The sequence below is a fragment of the Ascaphus truei genome, chromosome 13 (assembly GCF_040206685.1).
Source record: "Ascaphus truei isolate aAscTru1 chromosome 13, aAscTru1.hap1, whole genome shotgun sequence".
Classification (NCBI taxonomy): domain Eukaryota; kingdom Metazoa; phylum Chordata; class Amphibia; order Anura; family Ascaphidae; genus Ascaphus; species Ascaphus truei.
In genome coordinates, this window is record NC_134495.1 from 6131971 (window position 1) to 6144872 (window position 12902).

General features: G+C 47.1%; 1 long non-coding RNA gene across 3 annotated transcripts in view; it reads left to right on the top strand.

Moving 5' to 3' along the window:
• Positions 1-12902, top strand: part of LOC142464727 (uncharacterized) — a 40404-nt gene that overhangs the window by 26433 nt on the left and 1069 nt on the right. The window lies entirely within an intron of this gene.

The window sequence follows — 12902 nt, forward strand, 5'->3', positions numbered from 1 at the left end:
CTAGTTTTAAAGGTACCGTCTTCACTTTATTCCTGTTAGTCCTCAAAACTAGAGGTGAATTGTGGCTTTTATTTTGTGCATTGTTTGTAACATTACTTACTGGAAAAGATAGCGCCGGTACTTACTTCATATTTAAACACCTCCCCCCCAGTCCTCAAGGGCCACCAACAGGTCAGGTTTTTAGGATAAATCAGTGGCCACCTGTGCTGAAGCAGGGTTATCCTTAAAGGACTGGAGGGCCCCCCCCCACCCCCCCCATGATGGCGGCTTGCAGTTGGCCCGCGTAACATGGGAGATTGAAACCGCCATTTTGTTTCCACTAGATGAGGTTCTAACATCGCTACCTTTACAGGTATGTATCTCAGGAACTAGGGGGACTGGAGCTGAAATTACTGGGGTTCACCTGCAGGAACCCTTCCTTTTTAAAGAAAATCAGTGGGGAGAACTGCTTCTTTAAGGGTGATTACATCTTTTATTTATTTTTTTCAGTATTTTTTTTATTATTTTACTTAAATAAATGAACATATTACTTACATGTACAATTTCGATAAAGGAACAATATGTATACATCTATCTTAGATGACATCTTTTTAAGGAAGCCGTTTCATTTGTTTTTTGGTGTGACCGTCTCCGTGGCACTTCCCCTTTCCAAAGGAAGCCAATCACGTTGTTTCCGATTTTTGTTCCCCCCCCCCCCCCTGCACGCGCCTGACGCTTTTCTGCAGAAGCGGAAGGCCAGATCTGGCTGGGCATAAGAAGAAGTCTTCATTTGAGATTAGCACACAGAAGATGTACACACAACCTTCCGAGGCCAAGACATGTACGTGGTTATCTGTTGAACGCTGGGTGGTGTTTGGGGCAGATAATAATATACTCTCGAAGTCCTCCTTGGCGTGACCCACAGAGAACCCTTATTTTCCCAGGCGTCAGTAACTCTTCTATGTAGATGAGTACAACTGGAAGCATGTTCTTTATCTGTGTTTACCTACAATGAGGCGCTCCGTCCTGATTGTCCATTCTTCATTGCTCAATATACTTCTGTTCTGTTTATATAACGTATTTCTATCTTGGTCAATGACTGCAAATCCAACAGAAAAGTAAACACAACAACTATATGTATTAGCAATACAGAGGATATATTATTATTAAATACTATTCTGTGTAATTGCGCTTGGATGGTCTTGCTCTAGGAAACTCGCCAGTTCAGAGTAAAAAAGAAAAAAAGAAATGCTATTTGTATCCTGTAAAGAATGAATGTTTTTTGGGGGGGTTCACCCAAGTAATTGGTGTCGCCAGTGTTGAGCTATTTGAGTAATAATGGCACCAGAAATACTTTACAAATAAGGAAAAGAGGAAAAATACAATGAACCGGTAGATTTGTTCTTAAAACCTTCAATGCATTTGTTTACCCCGGAAAAATGTCACACAATCATTATTATGTGTTTTAAGGGCTTCGATTACTTCCGTTCCCCATTATACAAGCCACCGCCATTAGTTAACGCAAAAGTCAGCTATGTTTTTCGATGGGGGGGGATTAACTGCGTTTCCCAGGTCCCCCCTCCCCCCAATATACAGCTAGTTTTATTCACCAGGCAAAAAGACTTTCCCGGGGGACACAAAATGGCCCCAGTGTCAGCCTTGCCCTGCAAACCAATAGAATTTTACAAAACCCCACTGGGTGGTGGTGATGATGATGATGATGATGATGATGATGATGTGAACCCAGAGCCGTGTTTGTCTTTTCTTGTGTGTGGCACAAAAACTCCAATATCACATTTACAAGGCGGGTTACAGATTAGCTCCCAGGGACCCCCCGCTTCAGGCAAGGGATTACTGCCTTAAGTTTGGTTCTAGGTGGGGCCGTCCCTGTGAGCCATGTCCTGTAAGGGGCAATCCTTCCGAGGACCAAAGTGAACTCATTGCAGTGACATGTTTAAGGGGCCTGGCCTGGCCATTGATGCCTTTCTGAAGTGGCACCTCGTAAATAGGACAAAATCTCATTGATGGAGACGAAAATGTGCAATGGAAGTGACGGAATTCTATGGTGCTGGCCGCGCATGCGAGGAAGCGGGCAGAACCACCTGCGCATGCGTAGACACATCCGCCATGCTTGTATTGCTTGTGGCTCTATTGGTGGAGAGATTGCATTGGAGAGGACAAACTACAGTATACCAAGTAGCTGTATACCTGGTCTATCATTGAACAACCCTGTGCAAAGGTTAAGGGGAAATCAAAAACGCCTCTAAGCAGCTCTGCCAGACTGGACGCACGCACGCCTCTAATGCAAAGTTCCCCTTTCCTGTCTTGCCTTTAAATTCTTTATGGGCAAGCTACCCAGCTACCTGAACAAGCTCCTCACCCCTACCACATGCAGCACTTATCACCTGAGATCAGACTCCAAAAGACTGCTCATGGTCCCAAGGCTCAACAAAGTATCCGGACGTTCCTCCTTCTCCTTCCGTGCACCCCAAAACTGGAACAACCTACCAGAGACTCTCACATCCACCACCAGTTTAAGTTCTTTCAAATCTAAGGCTGTCTCACACTTTAATCTGGTCTGTAACTGTTACATGCGCCCATAACATATATTATCTCTAACTGTGCACGCAATATCTTGTATATAATGTATACCTTGCTCATTATGTAACTGTATTTGTAAACATGTATTATTTGTCTTAACTCTGCCCAGGAAATACTTGAAAACGAGCGGTAACTCTCAATGTATTACTTCCTGGTAAAATATTTTATAAATAAATAAAGTAATAATGGGCAGGTTGTGTCCCATGTACACTTAGGGAAGGGGGCAATAAGCAGACCGTGTGTGCTTTTGCTTTGGGCCGTTAGACGAGCATGCACAGGCTTACAAAGGAGACATATCTATAGTAAATACATCTCTACTCTTAACTAATAGCTCAGGACTTGCACAGATACACAAATCTAACACCATTAAGATGGCGGCTGGCATCAGGTTTGAGAAGCAAAATGAAAGTTAAACATAATAATGGCTTATGTTGGAAGAATGATTCTACTCTACAGTATGTTTAGAAGGGTAGATGGGCCTGTAAGCATTGCTCAAGTTAAACAAAACACTTATGCTCCATAAAGACTAATCAGGATTAGTCATGTCAGGCTGAACTATTAACCCATTGCCGACCCATCCAAAAACAAAAAAAGAGTGGGGGGGGGGGGGGGGGGGGGGGGTTACCCAAATCTGACACCTGTAAGTACTTGGGAGGGGTGTGATTTGCTCTGGCTGCTCCCTTGTGTGTGATGTCACTGTGTGATGTCACTGTGGGATCAGCGAGCGCTTGTACAGTCAGAGTCCCCCCTCCCCTTATCTTTATTGTCCCACTGATAAGGACAGAGAGGGATAAGGGGAAAGGAAACACTTGATTGACAAACACTTCCCTATTCAGAGACCCCTAAGAAATTCATCTGGCCGATTATGTGGACTTAAATAAATGGTCTCATTCAGCAGACAAAATAATATTATGTATTAATAAATATTATTTTCAGCACTTATTCCCTCACCTGTTGTCTCTGCAACTCTCCCACCATACCTCTTAGATTGTAAGCTCTTCGGGGCAGGGATTTTCTTTCCTATTGTCAGATTTTGCTGCACTTATTGTATTATTATAATTCCCTGTACGGTATTCTTTGTGAAGCGCTGAGTACACTTTTGGCGCTATATAAATAAAGACATACGATACAATCTTCTTTTAGAAACATTCAATCATTCTTGTACTGTCAGTTTTACTTATTTCCATTGTATGATAAATTAACTTTTGAAGTAGATTTTTTTTTAACTGCTTGTCCTCCACTTTTAGCTGTTTGTGCCTACGGCGGCAGAATAATTACTTCTGACCCCTCCCCCCCCTTCTGTTAGCGTCAACAAGAGACACATCAAAAAGCACGTGATTGCCCCAGAATTCCTGCGGCTTGCAGCATTGGTCTCTGAACTACTCTAACAAAGCTTTGCCCGAGCACTGAAGACATTTATTTTATCTAAACTAGACACAGGTAGGACCACTCCTGTTGTTTCCGAAGCCTCTTTATCCAACATTTTTTCTTTTCCGGTATTAAAATATCAAATAAATATTGCAAAGCACTAATTCCCAAATACTTTGCGTTGTATATTGGCTCACTCAGCACACCACACTGCACCTATTTAGCACCTATTGTTAATGTCTTGTACCTATTAAAACCAGCAGTAACTATTGTACCAGTTTCTGCTGGCATGAGAAAGCCAGGAGTGTGGCACTTGCGTTCCGCTCAAGGATGTCTTCTCTCTACCCCCTTTGTATCTAAAGCCCTCTCCCGCCTTAAACCTTTCTCACTGACTGCCCCACACCTCTGGAATGCCCTTCCCCTCAGTACCCGACTAGCACCCTCTCTATCCACCTTTAAGACCCACCTTAAGACACACTTGCTTAAAGAAGCATATGAATAGCACAGTGGCTAATACTATACACGATACATAAAGCTTGGCCCCCTGCAGATGCACTTACCAGAACTCCCTCCTACTGTCTCTGTACGTTCTTCCCACCTACCAATTAGACTGTAAGCTCTTCGGAGCAGGGACTCCTCTTCCTAAATGTTACTTTTATGTCTGAAGCACTCCTTCCCATTATGTGTTAGCTATATTATTTGTTAGTTATATGATTGTCGTGTGTATTACTGCTGTGAAGCGCTATGTACATTAATGGCGCTATATAAATAAAGACATACAGGTCTTCCTCGGTTATCCAACGGAATCCGTTCTGGAAGTAGCGTGGGATAGTGAAACCGCTGTAAAGTGAGTCCCATGTTAATCAGTGGCGGTGAGCGTCGGATAACGTGTTCAGGCGTCGAAAAACGGCCCTTAGGAAGGCATTGTAAAGCGTTGGATATGCCATTCGTTGTAAAGTGAAACGTTGGATAGCGAGGACTACCTGTACATACATACATACTCACCGCCCCCGCAATGGGTGTTCCGCCGCTGGGACACTTCGCCGCAGGACAGCTCACCGCGGGACACTTCGCTGCGATGTCCGGTCCACCGCATGCCTGACCCAACATGCCAAGCTTGCCATTCCAACGACTGCATGTCTAAATGTCCTGCGCGGGACCGCTACACTGCCTAGTCCCGTGGGACATTTTAAAGATGGCGTGTCGGAGCGGCCTGTCTAGGCAGTGTAGCGGTGCAGCGTGGGACATTTAAACATGCAGTTGTCGGAGCAGGCGGTCGAGCGCGGCAGGCCTGGCTAGTCGGGTCGGGCGCTCGGCGGTGGCCAAGCACATGAGCGGACATGGTGGCGAAGTGTCCCAGCGGCGGAATGCCGATTACCTTTTAGTTTCGGCGAAACGTCCGAGAGCGCTCACCGCCTGCCTCCCATTGGTTGCAGCTCAGAAACATTCTGCTACCTGCAGCAGCTTGAAGATCAATGACTGATCTGATAAATAATCAGCGCGTTACAGGAAATATATCGCACCCCCCGTCTTTGTGTATTTTAGAAAACACAAATATGGCAGCATATGCTTACAGGACTCCGTGTTAAAATGGACACGAAGGCAAAAGGGGACACCGTGAATGCTCATTTGCATGCCATTACCCAGAATCCCTGGGAGCACGTTATGCCAAGAGATATGGGGAAAGGCAGGATTGCAGCTTTGTCTGGGACATGAAGGTGCTCACATGGGGGGGGGGGGGGTTTATTTGCTAGATAGCACAAATAAAAGTCCAAGAAGTGTTTTAATGGTAACATGATGTTTGCATGTAATAAAGTGCAGATGTCAGGGAGCCTCCGTGGGAGACGCTCTCTGGCTTCTAAATCCTCTGTGTCCCACAAGGATAGAAACAAAAGTGTGTGCATCTTCACGGGCCATGTTGGACCGCAGGGATACTGTTCTTCAGCACACACATGTGCGTGTGTTACAAATTCAGGGACTCCCAGGAAGGGGGGAACCGTGCAGTCAATGTTATCGCTTTCGTTTGGAGTCACGTCAGCTACAAACTGGAGCGGAAATCTCACGCCGAGACAGTCCGATTGTTAATGGCCGGAGTCTAAGAGGTTCTGGAGAGACACGTTCATAAATCTGTGTAGCTCCGTTCCGTGTATGCTGAGCTGCAGTGCGCGTACGGCGCCTGTGCCGGCGTGCACAGACAGACTATTGTGTCTGGAGTAGCTCTCGTATGTATATTAGCTTTGGGGGAACAGCAAAGACGAGAGATTCTGATCAAATTCCAGCACGGAGTCCCTCAGATCTATTTAATCCAGGCCTGCACAACTCCAGTCCTCGAGGGCCGCAAACAGGCCAGGTTTTCAGGATATCCCTACTTCAGCACAGTATGACTGAGCCACTAATTGAGCCAGCTGTGCTGAAGCAGGGATATCCTGAAAACCTGACCTGTTGGTGGCCCTTGAGGACAGCAGTTGCAGATTGGAGAGACATTTCCGCACGATACCACGCGACAATGCGATCCTATTGATTTCTGCCAGGGCCCCAGCTGAAGATTAATGGACTTTGTTGGTTACAAGGGGCAAATGTTGATAGGCATTCAGAGCGCAAATCAATAACATTGTGTGTTCGCAAATAGAGATCAGCGGCACCAAGGGAAGGTCACGGGCCGCCGGTGAAGCAGGAGAGTATGAAGTACCGCACGGCTGCTGGAACTATATTCTGTGCAGGGGGCTGGGGTTGCAGTTTGAAACTAATTAAAAGGGGCAATTCATGCTAGGACCAAAATGAACTAATTTCAGTGACATGATTTAAGGATATTATCTGGGCGATTGATACCTTTTGTACCCAAATCTGACACCTCGAAGTATTTTTAATTATTTGTTGAAATGAGACTTGGGAGGGGGTGATTTCCTCTGGCTGCTCCCTTGTGAGTGATGTCACTGTGTGATGTCACTGTGTGTCCGCTGCTGCACTTTGTTTGTAGTGCGTGCGATTTCACGCGCTGTGCAATCGCGGCCTAAAGGTGAGCCGCTGCTATGGAATAATGGCTCACTGATCTTTAACGCTTTTCCTGCGCAGTGTGTTATAAACAGAGAAATAATATAAAGTCAAACAAAAGAATGTTACCCTCCCAAGGCACCTTGCGCCGACGCTACACGGACCACCTTTTTCATCTATAGGCCCTACAAATCTGTCTGGACAAGTCCATCTGATCTCGTTAGATGGCAATCCAGTGTGTACACACGTGCACCACCCACAGGCCAGGTTTTCTGAATATCCCTGCTTCAGCACAGGTGGTGCTGTCCAAGACTGAGCCACCTGTGCTGAAGCGGGGATATCCAGAAAACCTGGCCTGTTGGTGGCCCTTGAGGACGGAGTTTGGGACCCCTGATCTAGAAAAGCACTATATAAATAAAGGTACTCCGTTTCTTTCTTGGTTCTCTCAGAGCCAGCCCCTGCTGTACTAGTGCGAAGCCAGCGGTCTGCAGCAGGCAGAGTGTAAAAATAGATCTGAAAAGGACCATTTACTGTCTGCTGTTCCTGTGTGATCAGACAGCGAGCGCCAGCACTGCGCACTCACGCTGCAAGTTACACATACAATACTGCCATTTCTAGCACATGGCTGCCATTGCATGAAGGAAAACACTACACACTACACACTACACACTACACACTACACACTACACACTACACACTACACACTACACACTACACACTACACACTACACACTACACACTACACACTACACACTACACACTACACACTACACACTACACACTACACACACCTGATAGTGCGGGGGTTCAACTATAGCACCCCAGGTATGTCTGCGTGTGTTTTACATGTTTTGGAAAATTGGGTTATAATTACTGTAGTTTTTTACAGCTATATATTAATTGGTGCCCAACAGGTCTTCTGAAAATGTTATCTTAGCGGGTAACGGCTCTTTACTGTGTAATAATAGCATGATAAAGATTGACAATGTGCCTATACATACAGGGTACCACACACAGTCTAAATAGATTAAAGATCATGAAGACAAACCAAAGCAGAGGGGTGGGGCTGGCAACTCCAGTCCTCAAGGGCCACCAACAGGTCAGGTTTTAAGGATATCCCTGTACCAGCACAGGTGATGCCGTCGTTGACTGATCCACATGTGCTGAAGCAGGGATATCCTTAGAACCTGACCTGTTGGTGGCCCTTGAGGACTGGAGTTGCCCGCCCCTGCATTTGGTTACCACGAAACATTCAATGTTTAAAAAAGGATTTAAAGGTCCCCCACCCTGCGAGGTTTCTTTTGTAATAAAAAGGGACATCAACCACATTGTCACTTTGCACAACATTATTACTTCAGTTTGGTCCTATATGGGACTGGTCCTATATGGGACTGCATCTATAGGGAGCAGAATGAATGCTAGGTGGTCAGGTATCCATTGGTCTCTACACAATTCCAGAAAGACTTTACAGAACAACATGACCTTAACCCTTTGAGTGCCAGAGTGCCACAGCCCCCCTGCGACACAGAACGCGGGCAGGCGACCACAGCAGCCCTCAACCCAAAAAACGGAAGCCGTCGTCCTCTTCCATTTCCCTTCACTGCAGACCGTGTTCTGCGCTCCGTGGGGACGCAATCCAAGCTGAACATAACCCTTTCCTTGAGCATGACAGAGCCACTGCAGCATGGGACGCCTGGAGTACCATCAAACGCGTCACCAGGAAGTAACACACTCAGCTCTCATGTTCCAGTCTGTCCTGGGCACAGTTATGGTGACAATAGTTACATGAAAAGCCGTTCTACGTTATATTTAGACATTTCATGAACAGTTAGAGACATGATTATGGGCGTATGTAACCTTTGACAAGATTAAAATGTGAGACAACTGAAGTCTTGAAAGAACTTAAACAGAGAGTCTCCAGTAGATTGTTCCAGTTTTGGGGTGCACGGTAAGAGGAGGAAGTGGCCGGATTCCCTGTTGAACATTGGGACCATGAACAGTCTTTTGGAGTCAGATCTCAGGTGCTAAATGCTGCGTGTGGTAGGGGTGAGGAGCTTGTTCTGAAAGCCGGGTAGTTTGCTCATGAAGTGTTTGAAGGCAAGATAGGAAAAAATGTACTTTGTGCCTGTACTCGAGTGATAGCTAATCTAATATTCGAGCATTTTGCACGGATGTGGTGTAGTTACATTGTAGGACAAAGCAGCATCTTGAGTGGTTGAGGGTATCTAATTTGCCAAGGTGAGTTTGGGGTGCTGTACCATATACTATGTCCCCATAGTCCATATTGTAATTGGCATTAGCTTAGGGAGGATAAAACAGGGGCGCTGAACTCATCCTCAAGCCCCCAAGTCAGGTTTTCATAATGCCACCTGTGTTCAAGCTGGGATATCCTTAAAACCTGACCTGTTTGAAGGGGGGGGGGAGGTTAGGGATGAAGTTGAGCATTCCTGCTATCAAGTACACCCGGTATGGCCTAGGTTTTTGATGTCTTGGGGAACTCGGGGTTAAACCAATGCATAGAGAATTATCATATGGATCATTCTTTTCTATGTGGAATTCTATGTATACAGCGGCATGGCGTACGCAGCGCTCTGCTACATGTACAATACAAGGTAAGTCAATTACACACAGTAGGGAGAAGCACGGGCGGTAAATGACAACAAAACAAAGGAAAGCCCTGCCCTGAAGAGCTAACAATCTAAGGCCGTGATCATAGTGGAAGCGAAGCGCGCACGCAACAGACCTCTCTGAGGCCGCCATAGCGCGTGCGTCCGACGCAGAGCGACCGAGCCGCAGTTTAAAAAAAATGTAAAAAAAAAAGACAAATGAATTTGCCTTTTCGCGCGACGGCTGCATCACGACAGTGGTTCAGCCAATGAGGGCGACCCAGCCTTGTGACGCTACCGCCACCCCAATCGCTGGAAGCTAGTTAACCCAATGCTCGGACGACGCCATGTGCTCCAGTGCGCGCGCGCGCTATAATCTCCGCCGTAGTGTAAGTACAGGAGTTCGGTGCTGAAGCCTATATTTCAACTATTAAAAGTTGTACATGTACAAAAAACATTCCAGGATATACTTGGCGCCATTTTCCCCAATGCGCCCGTATAATCCGATTACAGACGTGTTCCATCGCTTCCGACATTCTACCTTTCCAACTGCCCCCTAGTGGCAAAGCAGTGCGTTGCTGGCTTCTGGAAATGAAAGGGTCAATGTACACATTACATCATACTTCTTTAGGCCCAGATTTACTAAGCAGTGTTCTGGCGCCGACACTTTATAGCCTAATAACTTGAATGGGGTGTAGGGCGTTATGGCAGAACGCTGCTTAGTAAATAAGGCCCATAAGCGTCTGATTACCGAGATACCTACCTGTAGATGTAGCGCTGGTCCCGACGGGGACACAAAATGGCAGGGTTATATCTCCCACAATACATGGGGCCAATAGGAAGCCCCCACGTGACACGGTGGATTTAAACCAGGAAGTACCAGCGCGCCTTCCCTGCCGCAGGATTATGGGAGCCGCCCACAAAGCGTTGCTGAGAGCGGCACACAGAAGAGTAAGCTGTGGCCCCAGTATTTACTGCTGCTCGCGCGCCTGGGGACACGTGCACAGATAAAAGCCACGGTCTGTAGGGCAGCAATGGGATGCGTGGGGGGCGGGGCCATGATGGGGGCATATCTGCCCTTCCATTGGCTGCCAGCCGACCACGTGATCGCGTCGCGGCATGGGAAGACAACGTTCTGGTCTTCCCTGCCAGAGTACGTGTCATGGCGCCCACATAGACCTGGGGGGGAGGGCTTGAGGACGAGTTGAGCACCCCTGGATTACTGTATGTGAAAGACTGAAGCAGTTAAGACCCCAATTCTCCTCTAGGAAACGGTGTACCGGGGAGTCCCATCTGCAGCAGCTTCCATCTTTACTGCAGGCGAATGCTGTACGTGAGGAACTGCAGGTTCTGTACAAACAGCTGGCTGGGAACATTCGGACTTCACCTCATGCAGAGAGCATGTCAGTGGCAGGAAGGTGTGAAGCAGATAACCGATGGAGCCAAAGCATGCAAATGTGGAAAATAGCGCTCACTTTAACTACAGCGCACCGCTAATCATTATTACACCGCCCCGTTCCACCGCTAATCATTATTACACCGCCCCGTTCCACCGCTAATCATTATTACACCGCCCCGTTCCACCGCTAATCATTATTACACCGCCCCATTCCACCGCTAACCATTATTACACCGCCCCATTCCACCGCTAATCATTATTACACCGCCCCATTCCACCGCTAATCATTATTACACCGCTAATCATTATTACACCGCCCCATTCCACCGCTAATCATTATTACACCGCCCCATTCCACCGCTAATCATTATTACACCGCTAATCATTATTACACCGCCCCATTCCACCGCTAATCATTATTACACCGCCCCATTCCACCGCTAATCATTATTACACCGCCCCGTTCCACCGCTAATCATTATTACACCGCCCCGTTCCACCGCTAATCATTATTACACCGCCCCGTTCCACCGCTAATCATTATTACACCGCCCCGTTCCACCGCTAATCATTATTACACCGCCCCGTTCCACCGCTAATCATTATTACACCGCCCCGTTCCACCGCTAATCATTATTACACCGCCCCGTTCCACCGCTAATCATTATTACACCGCCCCGTTCCACCGCTAATCATTATTACACCGCCCCGTTCCACCGCTAATCATTATTACACCGCCCCGTTCCACCGCTAATCATTATTACACCGCCCCGTTCCACCGCTAATCATTATTACACCGCCCCATTCCACCGCTAATCATTATTACACCGCCCCATTCCACCGCTAATCATTATTACACCGCCCCATTCCACCGCTAATCATTATTACACCGCCCCATTCCACCGCTAATCATTATTACACCGCCCCATTCCACCGCTAATCATTATTACACCGCCCCATTCCACCGCTAATCATTATTACACCGCCCCGTTCCACCGCTAATCATTATTACACCGCCCCATTCCACCGCTAATTATTACACCGCCCCGTTCCACCGCTAATCATTATTACACCGCCCCGTTCCACCGCTAATCATTATTACACCGCCCCATTCCACCACTAATCATTATTACACCGCCCCGTTCCACCGCTAATCATTATTACACCGCCCCGTTCCACCGCTAATCATTATTACACCGCCCCGTTCCACCGCTAATCATTATTACACCGCCCCGTTCCACCGCTAATCATTATTACACCGCCCCATTCCACCGCTAATCATTATTACACCGCCCCATTCCACCGCTAATCATTATTACACCGCCCCATTCCACCGCTAATCATTATTACACCGCCCCGTTCCACCGCTAATCATTATTACACCGCCCCATTCCACCGCCCCATTCCACCGCTAATCATTATTACACCGCCCCATTCCACCGCTAATCATTATTACACCGCCCCATTCCACCGCTAATCATTATTACACGGCCCCATTCCACCGCTAATCATTATTACACCGCCCCATTCCACCGCTAATCATTATTACACCGCCCCATTCCACCGCCCCATTCCACCGCTAATCATTATTACACGGCCCCATTCCACCGCTAATCATTATTACACCGCCCCATTCCACCGCTAATCATTATTACACCGCACCATTCCACCGCTAACCATTATTACACCGCCCCATTCCACCGCTAACCATTATTACACCGCCCCATTCCACCGCTAATAATTATTACATCGCACCATTCCACCGCTAATAATTATTACACCGCACCATTCCACCGCTAATCATTATTACACCGCCCCATTCCACCGCTAATCTTTATTACACCGCCCCATTCCACCGCTAATCATTATTACACCGCCCCATTCCACCGCTAATCATTATTACACCGCACCATTCCACCGCTAACCATTATTACACCGCCCCATTCCACCGCTAATCA